Raw genomic sequence first — 24,290 nt, 5'->3', positions numbered from 1 at the left:
GAAGGTTCAGGTTTACAAGCAACTATGATAGACTACATTTTGCTATAATCTGCTCAAATGTTCACATTGATGGTGCTAATTTTCAGGAAGGTAAATTAGCATAATTAATGACCAGCCAAATTTGGGGGTAATACAGTATGTAATTAACATTAGAGAGTTCTGTTGTACCACCTGCCCCCACATTTCATTGTTGCAGGGATTGAACTGTACAGGAGGAAATTTTCCCCTTTGCTGCACTGAGCAGAAAGCAGCTTTCTTCATCAGAATAAGCCATTAGCTGTAATGGCATGTAGGTGTAATGGAATGTGCTCGAAACATCTGTGCTGAGAGCAGGGGAGAAATTGCTGCATGCAGTCGTAGGCCTTTGGGGAGCTTGATTAAGGGTTGCTTCAGAGAACTTGAGATCTGGCTTGGGATGCAAAAACAAAAAAAAAAAAGGAGAAAGAGAGAGAGAAGAAAGGAAAATAATGCTAATAGATTTACGGATGTACTGCAGGGAGAACAAAGGATTTTTAATTTTTTTCCTTCCTTTATTGCTCTTATATTGCATCTGTTCTCTGTTGGGCTTTCACTTATTGAAGTGATCTGGAAAAAATGTTGCTCTAAATGCAGTTTAGCAGGAAAGAGCATAGCTGTAGAAATAAAATAGCTTGATTTTTTTGTCCCTTTTGGTTTGCTAATGGAAAGTTCCTCACAACCTGTGAAGAAAAATTCTAAATATTATTTATGCTAAGTGTTATCTTAAAATTCATCCCAGGAAGTGAAACAAATATCCAGATTTGGAGCTGGAAATAATTTCTTGTTGTTTATCGGTCTATACATAGCAGTTTTTGCAATGTATCAACTACCCAGCTAATTCATTTTGAACTGCTTGATTCAATATTTCCAAGATTGCTTTGCACTTATTTTTAAAACCCACTTTTTCCCTAAAATTTTCATAAACATATGTATTACACGTAATAACATCTTAACATCTGAGGACAATGGGTGTATTTTTCAACTTTGTTTATTTTAGCAAATACTTATTGAGCACTTGCTATGTGCAAAAACACCGTCTCCCTGCTGGATGTTTGGTCATGTTGCTGGGAATATGATAAATTACATTTGGCAAGAGGCACAGTCAATTGTATCACTTCGGCCATCTCCTTATTGTATGCTGACTGCTGAAGCTACATCGATCACACAGTGATACGCATTGATTGCTAAAACAACTCAATTGAATGCATTGATTCTGATGACGTTTGGCCATTTTAGAAGTGTTTAAAAAAACAGCTTTTAACTACAGCCTTCCTAGGAAAGTCAAGCCAAAAGAGAGTTACATTAAATAACAGGCAAACAAAGGGTTAAACATTTGAGAAACCAATGTAACTGAAAGGGAATTAGCATTCTGCATGGGACAGATGTGAATGTATTGCCTAGAAAATTAGAAACAAACCTGAAAATATTGGGTGATTTTATGATTAGGTAAATCTTAACACTTTCTAATTATAAATGACAATGAAGCACTCTCTTCGCTGGAATCTATCTTCCTTATGAAATAAGAAGCTTGCTGAGCTGATGCCAAAAATTCCTTGCACTGAAGTTTAAAATATGTAAGGAGGCAAGAATGTAATAAAAATTCAAAAGCTAATAATATTATGGCGACTGGCATTGTTTACAATGTAGAGCACCTGCTGTTTGAAAAAAAAAAAAAAAAGGAAGAAGAAAAAGTGAAATCATCAAACTGTTCCTAAATGGAAAATCTGGGCTCTCTGCCAATTACACAATGTGTTTCAGGTGCACTGTAAATAGGAACAATAAAAGGTGCAGAGGAAAGAATATGAAATGTTAAATCTCAAATACACGAGAATATTAATATGATGTTTCTTGAAAGAAAATCTTGGGACTCTTCCAGTGTTCTCCTGTGGAAGGAGGGGGTTTAAAATTTTACACAGCATATGTAAAGTTCTAAAACTTTTAATTGCCTGTATCTTAAAAAGAATATATATGAACGCAAGACCATTTGCTTCGGCAGCATTGCCTTTCGTTGTTTAAGGCAGAAAGGTCCATCTAGACCTGCAAATGCACGCTGCATTTCTTCCCAACGTCTTTTTATTACTCTGTGTGTGCGTGTGTGTGTGCGCGCGCGCGTGCGCGCGCACATGCGCGCATGTTTTTGTGGATGGTAGTGTGAAGAATTAAATCCTGAGAGTAAGAAGAGAAGGAAAAGTAGCTTCTGTTGCTTACTGTTAAATACTATCCACATCAAAGTTAGCATTATGAGCCACTGCAAAATATCAGAAACAAAGGGGGGTGAGATGTTGTATTTCGATCTTCTCCCTATGAAGCACTTAATAATAGATTCCTCCAGAATTAGACACCTATTTTTACCAGCTAACAACTCACTCGTGCCAAATTCCCCTTTCTAGTTTAAGTGTGTTTCCTTTTCCATGAGGCATTTTAAAATCAACTCATCTTAGGAATGTCTATTACATTTTCAAATGCCAATCTTAAATCAAACCAAAACATCGTCATCATGCATGTCTTTTAGAAATAACTTCGAAGGTGACACACTGTTTTACAATGATAACTGGAAACTAATCTTCGAGAACTGTGCACCTTTCAAACACCCAATATTTCAGAAACTAGAAGTGAAACGATTTTAGCTGTGCTTTTCAGACACTGGTGATTGCTAAGAACTGAACGGTTGTGAAATCTTTGGGTCAAATATTGTTTCTTTTGAGTCAGGAAACACATGAAACTAAGCAAAACCTCCTGTCCACATGGCAAAGGTAACCCTATTGATACAGAAAGACGGGTCCTCCGATGAGACAAAACACGTAAGAACACCCCTGCCTTTGTCTACCAACACCACCAGAAAGATACCTGCTCTTCAAGCCTTTACTGCGTCAAACTGAGGATTTTATTCAAATTCTCTTTCCTCATCTTTAAAAGCAGGGCAAAATACTAACCACTTGTGTGATTTTTAAGAATATTAAATGGGATAATTAAGGTAAAGCACTTAGTCTAATGACTGACACATAGTAAGGCTTTAAAGATTTTGCTAGTTTAGCTAGTGTTAACACTATCACTGTTTGTGAAATATGCTACATTTTCTGTATCCCAGCTGTCAAGATGTAAGATGAGACATTGCAATTGGCCCTGTCTCGAAGGACTCCTGCAATGGTGTATATGAAGAAGGAGAGCTCAGCTCTATCAAGAGTTCTTGAAGAATACAAGTTAGAATTGTGAAGGACGTGGAGGAACCAGAAGAATAGGAGGAAGCGGGCCTGTTGTCAACAAGAACCTAGAAGTGCACGTTGTAACACGGCAGAAGATCCGAAAATAGAGAGGCTAGAATATTAGAAATATAAGAAAAAAGATTTAGAAAGCGAGCTTTCTTTTAGACAGACTCTTTTTGGTTCCTGATTCTCTTACCATCTAAGGGCCATTGGGCAAGCAATTTATCTTCTGTAGCCTCAACTTTTTAGGACGGGGGGCATTAACACCTACCTCACTGTGAGAACAAAATGGCAAAATAGCCAGTAAAGTGGGTGACAAATAGAACATGCACACATATATTCATTCCTGTCCCTCAAATGGTCTGTGACCTCACCCCCTTTTAAAGATTTGTTTTCAGAACTCTACACACATATGTGCTCGACACAATATGTTAAAATACTTCTAATAAAAGAACTTCAGCACTTTTAATGAGAAAACAATCAGGAAATATATTTTTTAAATAGTTTCCTGACTAGGGTTTCAAATATCAGGGTTTCCTCCTGGTGCGTCAGTATTCTCCGATTCTACAATCTGCAAAAATTGCACCCCATCTACATAGTTCATCCTGTAAATATATTAATATGATGCCGCCGGCTCGGCTTTTCCAAATTTGAAATTAGAGAAGCAACAATAACAAAGAGCGATTTTCAAGATAGTGACATTTTATGAAATGTACAGAAATGACCATGACATTATTTACTAAAGACTTCTAAGTGGGCACCTATTTTGGATTGATATTTTTGTCAGATAATTTAAACAGATTGTGGCTTTGGGTACCACCTAAATATTTGGTGGGTACACTGGATTGATCCCCAGTCAACTTATACCTAGATTATTAAGATACTCTTATTAGTTTCCATCCCTTTCTCCAAGTACTTTTCAAAATCGTCTCTCCTTAGAGGATGGTAATACAATTGTCCTCCCTCTTAAATTGTCTTGTCTCTTTGATTTTGAAAATCACCACATAAATCATAATCACAAAGGTTGAACACAGTTAAATCTTTCTTTATTAATATAATGTATCTTTTAACTACACTCTTCTAAAGAAATTAACCCATCTACATTAGTGCAGCTTACTGAAATTATCCTCAATATATATTATCGTTTTTTAAGCATAAGGCATAAGTTCTAAAAAGGCAATGATAGCATTCAACACCTTGAGTGAATATGATCTCCTATTGATTCTAATGATGGTGATTACTTCGATGAAGGTATTAAACATGGGCCACACGTAAAGTAGAAACAAACCTCCAAGATAAGTGAGTGATGCGTTCTTTCTGTGGTCAGAAAAAGCAACACCCCCAATGCTACAAACTGGACAGACCCCTAATTTTTAGTCCTGTTTGTGGGACCACCTTACTAGTGACGTTGGAATAAAGAATATCAGGGCAATGTACAATCATTACCTGTTTATACTGAAAGCTATTATGGTCACAGTAAGAAGCAAGAGATGTTTCTTTGACTGGGTCATAACGACATGTCTGAGCCTGTCTTCATTGGAAGACATATGACGTATTTTCTGTATACGGGAAACAATAAAATATTTACATGTTTTTTAAAAAGGTCTTTCAATTAAAAGACAAAAGTCTTCCAAGATTTCTTTATTTGCGGCAACCTCCTTGGGTTTTTGTGAATTTTTAAAAATTACAGCTAATTTTAATTCCTTGCCAGATGCTTAAAGTAATGGCACAATCTACCACTTTTCACAATCTAAGGTATTAGAATTCTGGGATTCAAATTATACATTCACAAAAATACAACCTTGCTTAAGCAAATAAGGAAACTATTGAATTGTTAATGGAAAACCCCTGAGGCATAAGTGGGTTCCGGTAGGACTTGGTCCAGAGGCTCATACAGTTACCACAGAATGCAGGTTGTCTCCATCTTGCCACCCCTCTCTCCTTCATGTTGGCTTTATGCTCAGATTTCACACTGTGGCTCACTGACAGCTCTAGACTTAAATATCCCCAAAGTTCAAACCCAGTGAAAAGGCAAAAAGACTCTTCTTGCCTATCCATTATAAATCCCAAGTTTAACACTGATTTTCCTCGTTTGAATCCCATGCCCATCTTTGACTATCACCACAATTAGGGGAATATGATGCCCCCAGTTGGCCAAGACCACTTCAATGCCTACTGCCTTCCAGATCCAGTTATGGAAGAAAGATTTATCTAAACATGTAGTCTGAAAGTAGGTCCTTGTCCTCCTAAGGAAAATCAGGATGTGGTTGCCAAAAGAAAGAGGAAAGCACATCGGATTACAATATCACAAAAGAGCAGGTATCTTATTCACTAATATCCACCCAGACTCCACAGCACAGTCTGGCACGGGTTCATGGTCCTAATGTGTTGCCGCCATTCTAGATAGTCATGAATCACAATGGTATGTGAATCAGACAGAGCTAAACTTTGGTGTATTCACTCAGATAACAAGTATAAAATGCCTAGATTTGAATGAGGCAACTATAGAATATTTTAATAATAATTTATTACATGGGCTATACTAGTGGAATGAACGAGACAAAGTGATATGGAGGGTAACTCCTTACATAGCTTATGGCATAAGAGTAAGTGCCTTGGGAGGGGAGGATGTGAAGTTCAGTCAGGCGCCGTCATAGGTTGCATGGAGTTTTACCAGGTTGCATCAATGGTAAGATAACCAGGAATATAAAAGGATGGCACACTGCGTAGTTAGCGGAATACCTACAAACAATGGTACGATTTTCTTATCTTTATTCATCACTTCTCTGAAATCTTTCCTATACCTTAATCATCTAAAGTGGGATGACCTTGAATGCCTTATTAAGCACCAGGACTTTTCTCAGTAGGCAAACAGGGACCTGAAAGAATTGAAAAAGCACCAAAATGTAATCTGGCTCTGACCTCATGTGAAAAAAAAAAAAGAACTATGAGAGAGGAGAAGAGAGGGAGAGAGAGAAGGAAGGAGGGAGGAAATAAAGTTCTCAAAAGAAGTGGTGAGAGCGGGGTAAGTAAATTAGAAATGAATATTGAATGGCTAGTGTTTTCACATAAGTATCTTATTTTTCTTTTATGCCTTTATTTCCAACATAGTAACTGTTCCTTAAAAAAAAAAAACAAAAAAAAAAACAATTAGAGGGGAGCCTGGGTGGCTCAGTCAGTTGGGCGGCCGACTACGGCTCAGGTCATGATCTCGTGGTCTGTGAGTTCGAGCCCCGCGTCGGGCTCTGTGCTGACAGCTCAGATCCTGGAGCCTGCTTCTGATTCTGTGCCTCCCTCTCTCTCTGCCCCTTCCCTGTTTGGTCTCTGTCTCTCTCTCTCTCAAAAATAATAAACATTAAAAAAAATTTTTTAATTAGAGGATTATATATAATAAATGTTGAAAGCCCTGTCCCAATACCAGTCCACAAGCTGTTATTGGTAATATCATGGCATGCATTCCAAGCTATATGCACAGATGCTTCCTCCCTCTCTCCCTTCTTTCTTCCCTTCCTTTCTCTCTCTTTCTCTCTCTCAACAGAAATGGTGTCATCCTCTAGGTGCTATTTTGTAACTAGCCTTTTTCTTTCGATGATACATCCTGAACAACCTTCCATATGACACAGACAACCTTGTATATCTTTATCTGTATCTATATCTATGTATCTGTATATAGATATTTAGATATATATAGATATACAGATATTACTATATAGATATATAGATATACACAGGTTTTTCTCCTAAGGTCTACACAGAATGCCATATCTTGGTTTTACTCTATTACATGTAGCCATTTTCTTCATGATGGGTGTTTAAATGGCCTCAAATTTTTCACTTCAAAAAAAAAACGCTGCAATAAACATACTATACATCGTTCCTTACCTAATCACGTAGGATTTCTGTAGTGCAGATTCTAAGAAGTGAAATGTTGGATTGAAGGAAGTGTGCTTCAGAAATACACTGCCAAAATGCCTTTGAAAATTTTATACCAACTTCTAGTCCCAGCAGTGCTGTTTGACAGTACTTGTCTCCATAGAGTCTTAAGAGTCTTGCGTTGGCCTAGTCTTGTAAGATGTTGCCAATGTTATTGGAGAAGATGAAATCAAATTTTTAGTTTGATTTACAATTCCCGATCATCTGTTTCATCTGGTCCTCGCTACAGCCGTGTGAAGTATGTATTATCATCACCCTCAACTTACAGATTTGGGGACAAGATTCGAAGGCATTTTTACTTTGGTTTCAGGTCAAAGTGTCTTGCTTTGATGGCTCCTATTGTTCAAAGGCTGGCGTAGCCACTGCCCAAAACAAATCCACAATTGTTGGGGTGGGTCATAAGAGAAGGCCAGTTTCAGTCAAAAACTATTTTCGTCAGTCGTCAAATTTTTACCTAGCTCTACACAATCTGCTGTGAGTGATCCGACTGAGGTAAGAAAGCATTATTCTAATTTTGTATTTGGGTCTTCTTTACAACTCTGAATAACTTGTGAGGCATACTGAGACAATTCTCTTGTGAGCCTAGGTGGGAAGAAGCCAGCTGTTGAGTTTTACCTCCCTCACAGGAGGTCCCTGAATATTAATGAGGCAATCACTAGTATTTTCATATTTTTTTAGCAACTTGCAGAGTAATACCAATTAGAATAAATGTGTCAAGTGAACAGGTTAGATTAAAACACAACTAAAGGACTCAGGTTCTCCTAAGGAAATTGACACACACCTTGTGTAATTCCTGGGGTCCAGATTAAAAGAACAATGGTTTTCTCAGGCATTCCACCTGCCCATGTTCCCAGATGTCATCCTCCTGCCCCACAGTGCATTAGGTATGCCTTAATTGCCAATTAAAACATATGCCATATTTAGATAAGCGCAATAACAATCCTTTCAAAAATCTAATGCAGAGATTCTCTTTTGACTCCGGTTGGTAGTTACTGAAAACCATTTCTGGATTGCAGGAGAATATGCCCAATGATTTAATTCCTCCTGCTTGGGTAGCAGACAATGACCATTTCCTGAATGTGACCATAATCCAAACACTAAACGACTATTTAGGCATGGCCAATACGTAACACGATACCTATCACATATTATACGATCAATATATATATCAACTCACCTTCCATGTGCTTTGCTTTTGTCCCAGAAAGCAAGCACAAAAAAATAAATGGATCTTTGAAACCTAGCTATGTTTTTATCTTTACATCTTATCTAACCTCATATGGTTAGGGCAGTCTGATAGAACAATTGTTCTAAACTTTTACCTACCACTGCCAACATTATAACAAAAATAAGAAGATCCAGCTTCCAAGATTCACCAACCCTCCCCTTTATTTTTCTGATAAATAGATTCATTGTATTTTCTAATAATAAGATAATACATGCTCATTGGACTAAACACAGAAAACCCAGGCAAGTAATAGAATTCAGTAAAACCTTCACATAACACCACTACATAAAGGAAATCACTGGGAACATTATAGAGTGTACCATACTCATTTTCTAAACAGGAATCAAGCTCCCTCTATTTGCTTCTTTCTTCTATGATATATATTTTTCCATGTCTATGACATTATTATTACTGTTTACATATTATTTAATTGAAACATATTGTGCCAATTCTTTATCAAAGCACATTTATTCCTATTTTTGATATGAAAAACGAAGTTTGACAAATATTCTTGTGCCTATATTTTTGTTCACTTGGCCATTTACTTCTAGTTGAACCACGAGATCAGGACCTGAGCCAAAGTCGGACGCTTAACCGACTGAGTCACCCAGGCACCCCTAGTTGAATTTTTGTAACTAGAATCACATGATCACATATTGGTATGTTTTAAATTTGATGCATAACACCAAACTGTCCTTGAGAGAGGTTGTACCCATTTGCATGTCCATCAAATTACAGTGAATATTTGCTCATACACAGATTATTGTCCTGTTTTCCATCTTTGCTAATGTGGTTAGTAAATGCTATATTTTGTTTTTAAATTTTCACTTATTTGAGGGGCGTCTGGGTGTCTCAGTCAATTAAGCATCAACTTCTGCTCACGTCATGATCTCACTGCTCATGGGTTTGAGCCTGCATAGGACTCTGTGCTGACAGCTCAGGGTCTGGAGCCTGCTTCGGATTCTGTGTCTCCCTCTCTCTCTGCCCCTTCCCTGCTCACACACTCTGTCTCTCTATCTCTCAAAAATAAATAAACATTAAAAAAAATTTCACTTATTTGATTAGTTTTATGTATCAGCACATTCAACTCCTTACATTTTTCTGTTGTGGTATACATGTTTCTTATATGAGCTATTTTTAACCTTAAAGAGCATAGGCATAATGTTGAGTGTTCACCAGTTTGTTGTTTTAATATTGAGTGATTTTCGTCAAGGCAGAAACTTTTTGTTTTAATTCTTATGTGGTCAAATCTCTCAGTTATTTACCTTAAAGTTCCTAGACTGAGTATCATCTTAAAATTTCTTCCAGCTCAGAGCAACTGTATTTAATTTTTAGAATTTTTGTCTATTTTATCTATTTAATTTATCTGAAATATATTACAGTATAGAATGTAACTGGGGAATGATTTTTTTTCCAAATGCTTAGCCATTCACTCCAACATCAGTTATTGTATAATCCATCACTTTCGAGTTAATTTTAGTGGCTCATTTATCACATATACACTTTATATGTACTTGCCCTAGCAATCTGGCATTTTCAAAAGCAATGAATTGACTTATTTTAGAAAGAGAACATAGACACACTCTAATTCCTCAATTAAAAAAAATGCATATAGCAGTGTGATCAAAGCATGTAACAGTTGGGATTATGGGTGATTTTCTTTGAGGTCATTGTTACATATAAATTTTATTACCTTGTGAATAACATTCAAGTCTGAGCTGTTAACTTACTGGGTGGATTATGGTGCCCCTTACCAACACTGGGAATATAGGAAAGGAGATTAGATGGAGGGGTGATGGTATATAAAGTGTGGGCATTCTTTGAGCATTCAGGTAGTTGCAGCTGTGCATGTAAGTCTGGCACTTAAATGCACAGGGGAAAAATCATGGAGAAAAACCAAGTCTATAAGCATAACCTGGGTGTCTGCTGATGTTCGAGGAAAACAAACATGGATGAGACCATGTGAAGAAACTGTGGAGAGTACAGCAGAGCTTCTTAATTCTGGATACTTATTCAGATATATCTGGGGATTTTGTGTGTGTGTGTAAAAAGTAAATATCCAGACATTCTAAATCAGAATTTCTAGGTAGAACCCTGACATTTGTATTTCTATAAAATTCCATAGGTGATCCTGATTACAGATAAGATTGAGAATCACTGATATAAAGAAAAGTTTAGAGAAAATAACCTTGATTAACATAAAATTTGAAAGCAGAGATGAAGTAATAAAACACATTCGAGGAAAAGAAAAAAATATATATATGAAGACCCTGTGTGTAAAAGAGCTTGTCATGGTGTGTAAATTGAATAAAAGCAGTTGTTTAAATATGAGTAACAGCAGACTGCTGTAATTTACTAAGCTGTTAATAAGCCAAATACTATATATCTAAATGTATCTATTTAGATATTTAGATCTAAACAGATATGTAGATAGCTATATAAATGGATAAATATGGACATACAATTTTTACAATAATCCAAGGAGTTAGGTGCAATTGTAACCATTTATAGAAGAGTAAATTGAAGCACAAAGAGATTAAACAACCTGACCAAAGTCATTCAATTAATTAGTGATGAAGACAAAATGTAAAACCAGGGACATCTGGGTTAGCTCAGTAGGTTAAGCATCCAACTCTGGATTTCGGCTTAGGTGATGATCTCACTGTTTGTGAGACTGAGCCATTGAGCCTGCTTAAGATTCTCTCCCTCCTTCTTTCTCTGCCCCTCCCCCACTTGCTCACGCTCTCTCGCTTTCAAAAAATATAAATAAATTAATTAAAACTATATAAAACTAATGCCATGTTCTTAAGTACTAGGGTATTGTTTTAAAAACTGTACACCAGCAGTGTTATAGATGGAAGTAGGAACCAACCTGAAAGCAGAGAAACCCAGTAATTGAGGTAAGAATTGAGGGCCCACTACCTTTCCTGTCTTTCAGAGACTTTGACTGCAATGTTACATCTACTCAATGAATCCTCTGTGGCTCTTACCTTAGTTATTGTATTTTCCATTCATTCTTTTCCCTTCCATTTCCTTCTGCTATGTTTTCCAGTCCACTAATTCTCCTTCTAGCTGAATCTGCTGTTAAATCCATCTATTGAATTCTTTACTTTTGAGTTCTAGCATGTCCATGTTTCTTTTTATAAAAAAATATTTTCCCATTCTCTGCTGAAATTTTTAACCTTTTCTTATTTCTTTGAACATAGTAAAGGTTATTTTAAACTTTGTGTCTGATGCTTGAGTATCCAGAGCTCTCCTGAATCTTTTCCTGTTGTCTGTTTTTCTTTATTGGTTTTCATTCCTGTTATCATGTCTCTTAATGTCCCCAGTTAGTGTTTATTGATGATAGCAATTACATCCACAGAATTGTTTGTAGAAATAATTTGAGCCCTAAGATGATATCATCTTTCATGATTGGATTTACATTTTGTTTGCAGAGCACTTGCAGGCACAAGAAATTTCCTCAATTCAATCTCAGTAATGGAAGTGACTTAAAGCTGAACTGTTGTCTCTTCCACTTCACACTTACTTCCATTGTTTACTTTTTAGGGCCCTGACACAAAGCAAGAAGCTTCTCTCTGTTCCTATGGCTCACCGACTGGCAGAGTTTTTGTTCACCTTCTCAAACTCTCAGCTGACTTCTCAGGTATGAGCAAATGTCCTCAGGAGAAAAGAAGACACAAACCCTAGGCTCATTCTCTATATCTCTGTCCTAGGTAATTCTTCACCATCTCATGACTACTTCAAAAATTTGCTTCTAAAAGAGGGAATCAAAAAATAAACAAAACGAAACAAATGCAAGGATTAAAAGATATAGTAGAGACAAAATAATATAGAAAATTACTGAGGTAGGGAAGGAAAAGTACTTTGCCTGGCTTAATCAGAAAAGGTATCTTGGTAGAACCGGCAGCTAAAATGAGGTCATAATGGTGATAAGAAAGAAATCACTTGCAGATCTAAGGGGAGATAATTCTGAAAAAATGATGGGGATGAGCTTGCATGTGTAAGACGCAGAAGAAAGACCAGAAGGCTGAAAAATCAAGTACCATGGCACAGTGAAGAGAAGCAGTATTGTAGAGGTAGAAAAGGACACGACCAAACAAATCAGGAGTTCATTTATTCTGGTCTCTGTTGGAGAAATACCAAAAGATACTAAGCTAGAGATTTATGCCTCAGAAAGATTGCTTGGGCAGTAGTGTGAGGATTGGACTGTGAAAGGTCAAGAGCAGGGCCAAGAAGTCGGAGAAGAGGATGCCTCAGAAGTCCACTGAGTGATTGTGTGCTTTGGACAATGGGGCAGCAGTGCAAGTGGTGATAAGTGAGAGGACTCAGGATATGTTGTATCTCCCTTTTGAGATTTCTGCTTGTTCTCTAGTTCTGTTTGCTTGGGCATGAATTCACCATTTTTTATTTGGCTCAGACCTGCTCAGTAAAATAGCTTGACTTCTGTCTTCATGAAACTCAGCAGGGACAATGTTCCCATTATAAGGAAATAAATAAATAATAAGGCTAAAACAGATGTGACCAGGCACTGTTTTATGTGTGTCACATGTACCAACTCAATCTTCTCAATTATTCTATGAAGAAAGTACCTACATCATTATCTCCACTTTAAAGATAAGAAAACGCGAACAAGGACGAAACAATTTGCCCCAGGTCACATGGCTAGTGAAGGGATATTTGCTTGCTGCTGTGGTTGTTATTTTACTTCACCTTGTTCATTTCCTTTTTTCTTGTAACATCACCCTGATTTCCTTCTGAGAATTCACTCCTTCCTCCACTAAGACTATTCCATTTCTATGATGCTGACTACCATACAGGTCCAGGGGAGGTCATGTGACTCAAACCTAGCCAATCAGCACTGTCTTCCACTAGACAGAGGTAATGGATCAAGAATGAATTAATCAGAAGCAATGACAATGTTGACTGTGAAGTTAGAGGTCTGGAATCCTTGTTGCCACCATGAGGTGAGAGCTTTCTAAGTCTGATGTCAGCATAGAGTGAAACTAACAGAAAGAAATTGGATTCCAGACACAGTGTTTAAGCGCCTGGGGTCTTGGACTATTTCAGCCTTACAGTTACGTCACCCATTAAATTTCTATTTGGCTAGGGAAATTTGAGTTAGCTTTTTCTGTCATTTACAACAGAAAAAGACTTAAAACAGGAACACCCATCATTTGAGGATCCCTGCACAATATAGAGAATCTGCAAGTAGGGAAACTTGCATTTTTAGGAAAGGTCTATATATCTCCAGAGCACTCAAACTCTTGCTGCACCTCAAAAAGTTGCTTTTTCTTTCATTAGTGAGACAGGTAGAATAACAAATAGAATTCTCAATAGCCTTACGCTAACACTTTTGCACTTTAGACTTCCAAAAGAAAATATTTCAATTTCACATTTAGTTCCGGTCATAAATCCTACGTTTGCTTCCATGCCTTTGTGAAAGTCTTATAAATTGTGGAGGGCAAGTGTTGGTCCATACTATTGGGTTTGGGTTTTCCCACCCCACCCCTTCCAGAGGAAGTTATCTATGCATGCCATTAGAAATGTTTCCATAGAGGGAAAGGAAGAACTCCTGGCCAAGATCCAATTTTCGGTTAGAAAAAAAATGGGAGGCGGGGTCTCTTTTTCTGCCTATAGCAGCCTCAACTCGTAACAGACAGGCAGCACATATAGAGACCCTACAAGGCAACATGATGCAAAGAAACAAGAGTTTCAGGGCCTTTTGTAGTGGGGCATTGAGATTTATGTAAGTTCTATTTAGGAAGGAGCAGAACCCTAATTATAAGGGCATGAAAGCAGAAAATTTTGAGTGTTTGTTGAGACCTTGCCCAAAGGAAAAGGAGGCCTGCAGGGGCCAAGAGTGGGGCAATGAAGAGTATAAAAAAGGAAAATGCCTGGCTGATTTCCAGCCAAAGACCTGACATCTATGTGAGTTTGTACTTGGGACTGAGATGCTACCTGGATGCCACTGCCTCCATTTCAACCCAGAAACTACTGTCACATTGCCTTGACACTGATACCCTGGCCCGAGTCCTAACTCGGATTTTCTATCTACTCCTGCTTCTACATGGATGAGATAATCTCCAAACACCATCGTTCGCTGCTAAGATCTTCCAGCTTTGTGCTTCTCTAGTCCACTCCTTATCCAAAAAAGTGTAAATCTTTTGTCACTCCTCTGCATGACACTCTCCAATGGCTTTTCATTGCAAATAAAGTATAATGAATTGAATGGTGCCCCTCCACTGAATATGTCCACTGGGAACCTGTGATTTTGAACTTATTCGGAAGAAAACTCTTTGCAAATGTAACTAAGTTAAGGATCTTGAGATGAGATCTCCCTAGATTATCCGAATGGGCCACAAATCCAATGATGAGTGTCCTAGAAGAAGAGACCACGTAAGGAAAAGAGAAGATACACAGAAAGTATTTTGTGAAAACAGAGGCAGAGATGAGAGTAATGTATGTACAAACCAAGGAACACCAAGGATTACCAAAAGCCACCAGGAACTAGAAGAGAGGCATGGAATGGATTTTCCTTCAGAGCTTCCAGAAGGAATTAACCCTGTCAATGCCTTGATTTCAGACTTTTAGCCTCTAGAACTGTGAGAGAATAGATTTCTGGTGTTTTTTACCATCCAGTATGGTAATTTGTTGGCAGCCCTAGGAAAATTAAACATTGAGTATAACCAATATTTCCCTAAATGGTTAGGAGACTCTATACCTGGGCTCCTGCATACCACTCAGACTTAACCTTTTACTACTCTCCACCTCACTAGGAGCCTCTCCTCACATTCCCCCCTCTGTTTCTTCAACCCTCCAGCATTTCCCTCCCTGGGGCCTTTGCCTGGTGCCATTGTCTGCTTGGAAATCTCCTCTCCACCCCTACAGTCTTCTCACACATAGCTCCTCTTTGTGTGTGAGACCCTCCTGAATCTCTCTAACCAAACTGCTTATCACCTCCCCAACCCATTTCTTTTTTTTTCCATTTCTTTCCTTCTTTCCATATCACAACATTTCTTTCCTTTATAGACTCATCACGAATGATTAACACCTTTGTGTACTTACTAGATTGTGAGCTCAATGAGAGCAGAGGTTTTGTCCACTCATTTATTCAAAAATTATTAAATGAACATCTATTATGTACAGACAGCATTCTAGGCATTTGGGAGATGTCATGAACCAAACAAAAGCAGTCTCTGCTTTTTTTTTTTTTTTTTTTAAGTACACTCTACACCCACATGGGGCTTGAACTAACAACCCTTAGATCAAGAATCATACACTCTACCAACTAAGCCTGTCAGGCACCCCAGTCTCTGCTCTTATGAACTTACCTTTTAGCTTATTTTCTGAGGCTGTCTCCCCATATCTGAAGCATCCCCTGCTATTTACTGGTCATTTAATGTTAATTGAATGCTAATTGAACAACAGATGAAAACTGTAAGTTTTAGTCACTAATTCTCTGCCTTTTCCCATCGAAGCTTGGCTCTACCTATTAAAGGACTTAATAAATCCAGACAATTTTAGAGACCTCAGACGTGCCATTTACAAGGTATTTTTCTTATAAAGACATTGGAATTCCTTCATCAGTCTTGTCTCATCCCCAGGTTTTTGCCATTTCTACTAGTATGGCTGGAAGTAAGATTTCCTCTTGGAACATGTGTGGGGAAACCAAACAAAAGATCAAGCCACCCTGGACTTTTGCAAGGCTTTGCCAAAGGTGGCAGACCCCAGGGCACTTGGCTCAATTAACCACTGCCATGTCTAAAGGTCAGCCTCTGGGACTGTTTAATTGTGGCCATTAAAGTGTTAGAGCAGCTGCTTCATAGCAGTAATTTGGAGCCCAGGAGAAACCAAAGGCAGCAACAACACACCAGGTCATTTGAAAAAAAGGCCGCCTGGGCTCCACATACGGCCTGATAACAGATGGGGATTTCCAGAAGTACTTAACCTGGCTTAGAGGTCGTGGCCTAACTAAAAGTAGGTCTCCCCTCATTCCAAAGTGATATCATAAAGTGGTTCTTCGTCATCCCCCTCCCCTGCCCATCAATTCAGGTCCTCCACATTTTTCATCCTTGACTCAGAATTCCAGAAACCACCTTACCCAATTCATCAATTAATGAACAAACAGGCATTAACTTAGCACCTGTTATATGCAAAGCAATGGCAATGGCCCTACCACATTTCTACCTCTTTCAGCTCTTTGCACCCCAGCCCCACTCAGGTCTTCACCCTGAAGACATGACTAGCTCACCATGGGCATACTTTCCTGCTCAGCCTAGATATGGGCTCAAAATGTTTATTAACCCAGCTCTCCAGGCATTCACTACCCATTGCTCAGGCCTGGCCCTGAGACAATCTTTTTGCTATCTCTGAATTCCTGTCCAATCTCCTTCTTTGACTAATTAGTTTCAATGACTTGTCAAGGCTACACGGCCGGTTTGTGGTAGACTTGGAACCAAGGTACCCTGTCTTCTTGTCCAGGGCTATTTATGGTTCTCAGTACAAACAAAGGTAAATATCAACTCAAAGCTAACTAGATTTGTTAGCCACAACAGAAATATGACCTATGTTAATAAGAAGTGCAAAATAAAATAATATATACCATTATATTGTGAAATTTGGGATATCATGTTACATATTACCTGTGTAGTAGGCATATATTATCACAGTTATCATTTTAGACTGTCTTACTAATTTTGTATAGAATCTCCATATGATAAGTAATATCCTCCCTATTTCACAGATGAGGAAACTGAACTCCAGAGAGTTTAAGCAACGTCCTGAAAGCTGCTAGATAATAAAGGTGGAGCCGGATCTGGACCCCGGGAGATTCACCTCCTCCCAATATGCCTTGCTTCCTGTTCACACAGCCACATTGTTGGAAGAGAATTCCCATAATTCTACACATCTGGTGAGCAGAGACACCGCCCACCTTTGGTTCTCAACAATCTTTTTAAGAATGTGTCTAGAGTGAACACCCCTGCAGAGTAGAACTGGTTTCTCTCTGCAGAGAAGAAGACACATTTGTTTGCTGTCCAGTATAATAAAGATAATATCTTCCTCCATGGCCAAATTTGGACCCACAACCCATGAGAGAAGGGTTTGCTCACAACCCATGAGAGAAGATTCGAATTTTCTAAGCTCAGGGTTCTGCAGATGTAACTCAGACCCACTGCCTGCACATTGCCCCATGCGACCTGGGGACACGGGGTAGCAGTGCAACCTAACACTTAAGCTGCCTGCTCTTCCATAAGTAATAAAGTCGTTCGTCTCTCAGTCAGGAATCATGAGTCTCATGACAGCTTGCAAGTAGGGTAGAATCTCAGACCCTTCACAATTCTTAACAACCACAAGTCCAGCAGAATGAAAGATCACAGGACGTTGGGTTGCTTCTGGCTGCCTACTCCATTGGGACCCCATATTGTTCGCTCATCCCCTTTCAACTAAGGTTAATCACCTAGGGTCCCCATCCCCCAGTGACTGAATAAATATGCCTGAAGGTTAGTCTGAAGTAATACCAATTGTTATTTTCTTTTCCCCTCACAGATAAAAGTAGTAGTATTTTCATAGTTTCTTAACCTTATGTATTAGAGATGTAGCTGTTTCAGGTACCATGGGAAGCCAGAAGTAATAGCTGTTATTAACAAGAGAGGCTTCCCCCTGTGTGAATTAAATCAGAGCGTATCTGGAGTGTACTGTTCCTTCCCATCTGGCCAGCCCGCCCACCCCTTCAGAGAGGTCAAGGATTAACACTGTTCATCCAGGCCTCTCAGGCCAGCCCCATTCATCCTTCCATGCCCTGGAATGAGTTCTTAGCTTTGCCTTGACTGTAGAGACCTCTTCATGAGTGCTTATTGTCAGAATAAATACATGAATGGCCCCATTCTGCTTTCTCTTTTCTCAGGTCATATGAGTCATTAGATCAAATCATATAATAGCACGGAGAATTTCCGCAAATGTTCCATGAGGCTGATTTACAAGATAAGCTGTTGGAGGAAATTAAATCCACACCTCCCAGGTATACCTTCCTGCATGAAGTAGGAGACAGGACCTCAGGCTCATGGCGAAGTATTTGGCCAGTGGGTTGGGCCAGACATGCCCTCCCTTTCCTCCAGCAAGGAGGTAGCAGTGGAGGGGAGGAAAGAACGAAGGCAATGATGACTTAGATGGAAAGGGAACCAAGTAGGTGAGAACTTGGAAGAGGGTTTCAGTAGTTGTCATGAGATATGAGATATCCTGAGCGTCTGTTGTCTAGAAAGCATTTCTCAGAAACTCTGAGAAAGATGTGTAAGATGCCTATGCCATTCCCTTTGAGAAAATTAGTTACACTCCATATTCAACTTCAAAGTTTAGAGTGAGCTTTGTGTTATTGTTTAATATGCTTCTGCTCAGACCCCAGCCCATCTCTTACACTGAATTAAGGACATACAGCACTTTGTCACTCCTTCCGAGCAATGACTCATTTCTTAGGTTGCTTTACTTTTCCTACAATTTTTATCGAACTGGCGAGCAGAGTGGACATCAGAGAAATGAGAACTAGAAACTTTTTTTTTTTTTTTTTGCTGTGATAAGGAAAAATATAAGCACATGGAAAAAAAAAAAAGGAAAGTAACTGGAGGAATTAAAAAAGAAAGGCACCCCCTGAAGATTCTGGTAACAACCACATAAGGGAAGTATGTTAGCCCCCCTCTACCTATGAAACTAAAACAAAGTTTAGGAATCTTGTTCAAGCGTATAAGAGTAAACCAGCGGCTATAGCAACCTCAACATTTCTGCTGCCTAGTCCATGAAAACTTCCCTTTTATCTCATGTGACATTCTAATTTAGTTTGGCCACGGATGAGGGTAGAGGTGATCATTGGCCAGGATCTAATCGTGTGATTGCACACATAGCGCAAAGGAGACTGGGGAATGTAATCTGGCCATGTGTCTAGGAAAAGGACAAGATGGATATTGAGAAGTCCCAGCAGGCTCTTTCGCTAAGGTAAAACAATGAGTGAGTAGCCAGCTTTCCTATCTATAGGTCTCAGCTAAAGTGCTATATCATTTCGTATTCTGAAGCTTTATTTACTTTTTTTTGATTAGGACAGATCACCTTACACTTGTCACCTTATACTTCTTTAGTGCCCTTTTCATAGACCTCCCCCCTCCCCCATTTAAAATGTCAACTTCAGACCTTTTTATTCATGGCATGAGCCTTATCAGAATTTTGGTTCCCATTCACCTTGCCTGTAGTAAGATTTGATACTGATTGAGGGGAAAACAGTGAAAATAAAGGTCACACCTTTATCATCTCCCTGCAATAAAGAATTGGGGTGGGGAGGGCAGGGATGGTGGGTGTTGAAGGTCTCAGCAAGAACAAACCCCCTACCTGAAGGAGAACTGGGGCCAGAGAAGAAAGGGGAAAACCAAGAAGACGGTCTTCAGAAGCTTTTCCAGAAACTTGTGCCCAAGGATTTGCCCAGAAATATTGCATAATTGCTCAAGTGGCTTTTTGTCAAGCACTTTGCTAAAAATGTTCCCATTTTTGTATGCAAATACTTTTCCTCTTCTACATCTGAAAGCCACATGTGATTTTCAATCAGCCAGCACAAACAGACTGACAGACAACATCCCTCAGGAAATGCTTGATATGCCATCAGGTTTCAACACTCTTCTCCTTCCCCCCTCTGGAGCAAGCCTATAATTCTGCATTTGTGTAAATACATATGTGTGGCATATTTATTCACATGCTGCTGGGTAGAGCAAATGACTCTGCATTCTTTCCTGGTTATGCAGTCAAGAAGTGACTGCATGTTCCCCGCATGCTGTTCAAGCCCACGATGGGGAGTCCACAGGTGCTCACAAAATAGGCTAGAGCTTGCCGTGCAAGGACCACAGACCTTTTCTGGCCACCTATCCCCACCCGCAAGAAGACTTGGGGTAGATTCTTCCTCCTCCATGTTCCCTGCTCGGTGCTCCCATAGTTCTGAATACAGAGCTTTTGATGTTCCCCATACCGTAAAGGCTTATTTACATCTGTTCTCAAGTTTATGGGCAATCCGTCCATTTTATAACCTAGTAGAGACCATTACATATAATAATTCTGTAAAATCTTATTGATAAATGAGTGCATTGATAAAGAAAAACTTAGACCCTGAAACAGTTTGCCTCAACAGTTCAGGGCCCTAAAAATTTGGCATCAAATGATTACTAAGTGTTCTGGTTCCACCTAAAACCTTAAGCATTTGTTAAACCTATGTAGTTACCATAATGCTTTTCTGCTTTAATCCTAGTTAGAAATTTAAATGTAATTCTTTAGGTTGTAAACTGACTTTTCTGAGTGCATATGATGTTCCACATAAGCACTGTTCCTCTCGAATTGTGTGTATCGGGGCGCCTGGGTGGCTCAGTCGGTCGAGCGTCCCACTTCAGCTCAGGTCATGATCTCGCGTTCTGTGAGTTCGAGCCCCGCGCCAGGCTCTGTGCTGACAGCTCAGAGACTGGAGCCTGCTTCTGCTTCTGTGTCTCCCTCTCTCTCTGCCCCAACCCACTCTCATTCTGTCTCTGTCTCTCTCAAAAATAAATAAACATTAAAAAAATTTTTAATTGCATGTATCAATTTATCGAATCTTCACCCTAAAAGTAGGTGCTATTAGTATACTCATATTGTAGACAGAGAAACAAAGAAAACTGTCACAAAGACGATAAGTAATTGGCCCACAGACCCACAGATGTCAAAGGTCAGGACCAAGACTTGCTCAGGAGGACTGGCTCCCGGTTGAGTTTTTAATCACGATGCTAAACTCACTCATTAACAACAATTTAATGATATCTAACGATGTGCTCAGTTAAAATAACTTCGAATAATGTGAAGTGATCTGAAGAAAATGGTTTGATATGGTGAGAGAGAGGAACACCCACTAGAGGGGGCCAAGAAAGTTCACTCTACAAGTTCACTTTTGAGTTGAGCCCCGTTGGCTGAGAAGTGACCAGCTGAAAGGGTGAAAGGGTGATGTGTCCCCAGCAGAAGACACTGCAAGTACAAAGGCTGTGAAACAAGGAGGGCTTGGGGTGCTGAGGCCCAGGCCAGCGTAGCTGAGTAGAGTGGTCAGGCAGGATAGTACAGGATGAAGTCAGAGAGCCTGGCAGAAGCTACATCAGTACAGATGCTATTAGATTCATAATCAGTGCAATGGGATGCCATTGGTGGGTTTTAAATCACTGTGCTTCTTTTGTGTAGAATTAACTGGGGTGGGGAGATTTCAGTGGAAGAAGAGGAATCATGGGAAAATTGCTACTGTAGTTCAGATAAGTTCAGATGGGAGCTGATGGAGACTCGGACTAAGAGAGTAATGGTCGGGAAGGCATGAGTGGTACCCAGATGAGGTGGTGATGATGAGAAGCACTTAGAAGGTATTTTGGTGAGACCGTGCCCATAAGACTTCCCAAATGAAAGCAGCCTTCAGGACAGGACTATGCTGGGGAATCAGCCGATCTAGTCCACCCAGAGCAGACGTTAGAGGTCAGAATGTGGGGATGACCCCTTCTTCCAGCAGGCGTCTTCCATGCTCTGGTTCCTGCCTTGGAGTCATGCTGCATGGAGTCTCTTCAGTGAGAGATCATCATTCAAAATCTATTAGAACGACGTCCAGGAGCTGTCAGAGCTGTTTACCTCCCCTGCCATCAGGGGATATGTGTATTCACATAACACTGAAGGGCATTCACTCATGCAGAGTGGATGGGAATTTGATAGGTAGATATGTCCCCAAGCAGAGGGAACAGGTGGAGTAGGATGTAAGGTCAGGAGAATGCAGGGAGAATTGAGGGCAAGTGTAGAGAGAGAAAGCTGAGAAGAGAGCCAAGAGAGGTGCATTTAGGGAGGGTGTGGAATCTTTGTGTGCCCGGTTTATCCTTAAGGTAGTAGAGAATCAGCAACAAATTTTAGGAAAGGGAGAGAGAGCCATGAAGTGTGAGAGCTGAAAGGAACCCAACAATTGCCAATTCCACCTGCTTCGTATTGTACCTGTCTCCCTTTTAAAGAAATAGCCCCAGCGTCAGTTTGCATTCCCTATGCATAACCCTACGAACTTCATTATATCAGCAACTCATGCTGCACTGGAGTCTTTTGCTGAGGGTAAATCAGCAGATAGTTTTGAGTGCTTACTGTGTGTCAAGTTTGCAGGAGAAACCAAAGATTATTAAGGCTGGTCACCTGGCCTCCATTTCTCCCAGCGATCTCAAAATTACCCAGCCTGAAAATGTCGGACCGAATGTAAACCTCAGCATAGAAACTAGATTCTCTATGCCACCTCCTCCATACACTTTTATGTCGGAGTGTTCCTTTGACCACAACTTCAGGCTCTTCAAATGGAACACCTTATTGCACAGAACAGCAGAGAGACTCCTATCTTAAACTACATGAAGTGACTGTGTTGAGAAAAGGAACAGCCTTAGAAATTGAGACATTAAAAAGCGACTTGCCCAACTTTTCTGAATATCCAATATCTTTTAGCAGCTTTAGACGTTGGTTTAGTTGTTCAGCAAAAAAAACAAAATAATAATAATTTAAACAAAATAACAGTTTATTTCTCTAGCTTAAGAGCCTGAGTTTGTAGGAAGTGGGCGAGGTTATTCGATACCTGAATTCCTCTATCCTTCCACTTCGCCATTCACTAATGTTGCCCTTTTCCACGTGGTCACAGAGGGCTCACCACTATGCTGTCCATAGACTGGCTAGTGACAAAGAGGAAGAGGGAAATGGCAACCAAATCCCTCTCTTTTAAGGACATAACCCAGAAATAGCATACATCACTTTTGTTCATGTATCATTGACCAGAAAGGAGTCACATGCCCACACCTTGTAGCAAGGAAGGTTGGGCGACCGTGTACTCAGTTAAAATTCTGGGATGAGCGTATCGTAAGAGAGAAGGGAAAATGGATATTGGAGGCCAACGGCAACCTCCGCATAATAAGAATCTGTGATGATTCTAGGGTGGTATAATATTGTTATGTTGACCGTGTTCTGGGTAACACATGCAACAGTTTTCACTCAAGTTTGGTTCGGGAATGTTAGGCTACAAATGAATCATCTTCAAGAGTTTTTCTTTAGATGAAAAAGTTTAAGCTCCAATTCTAGTAAATCAGGAATCTGCATTTTTAAACGACCCCATGGATGATTTGCATCGGTTCCCACAATTTGGGACCGGTGGCCACCACTATGGGTGAATAGAATTTAGAAATAGTTTAGAAGCTTTGAAAAATTCAAGCCTACCCCTGGGGGCAGGCACATTTAAACTTGAGTTTAGATCAGCTTTATAATCAGGAAACGGTGACGTGACCTGAACTGAAGGATCTTAGATTTCCTTATCACTGTTGAGATTATGTGAATCAGCCTTTCTCACCCCAGATCAAGAATTCCTTGAGTGTAGAGAAGTTATGGCACCTTGAAAACTCGAGTCGTTTACCTCATGCTGTAATAAACACAGTCATAACAAATTACCATTTTATATGGTTTTACCTGCACCGTTATGGACTTATCTCATTTGGTCTTCTGAGTAAGCAGAATTTACAGGTGAGGTAGTTGAGAGATCAGATTGCCTTGGTCATAGGCCCCAAATCCAGATCTTCCTCTCAGGGCTAGTTCTTTCTTCTCTTTGCTTCTCATCCTAAGTGAGATCAAAATAGAAACAGCTCAAAATAGAGCAGAAGCAGTGAGCAGAGTGAAGAGTAGACAAATGCATTATAAAAAGCATGAGGTAACAACACAGATGAACCTCCAAACATTATGCTAAGTGAAAGAAGCCAGACACAAAAGACCTCATATTGTATGATTCCATTTATGTGAAATGTCCAGAAAAGACAAACCTATAGAGACGGAAATAAATTAACAGTAGCCTAGGGCTGAGGGTAGGGACAGATTAACTG

General features: G+C 39.6%; 1 long non-coding RNA gene across 3 annotated transcripts in view; it reads left to right on the top strand.

The window, feature by feature from the left end:
- LOC132664288 (uncharacterized) overlaps positions 1-23,606 on the top strand; it is a 135,972-nt gene extending 112,366 nt beyond the window's left edge. For 2 of the 3 annotated variants that reach the window (XR_009603558.2, XR_009603560.2), the window contains one exon: positions 17,129-17,448. This is a non-coding gene — a long non-coding RNA (uncharacterized LOC132664288). Of the gene's footprint in view, positions 1-17,128; positions 17,449-18,289 lie in introns of those variants that run through there. The other variant, XR_014136595.1, reaches the window with a different exon arrangement.
- Positions 23,607-24,290: the final 684 nt, after the last annotated feature.

Source organism: Panthera onca, chromosome F2 (genome assembly GCF_046562875.1).
Source record: "Panthera onca isolate mPanOnc1 chromosome F2, mPanOnc1 haplotype 2, whole genome shotgun sequence".
Lineage (NCBI taxonomy): Eukaryota > Metazoa > Chordata > Mammalia > Carnivora > Felidae > Panthera > Panthera onca.
This window is presented reverse-complemented; position numbering and strand designations above follow the sequence as displayed.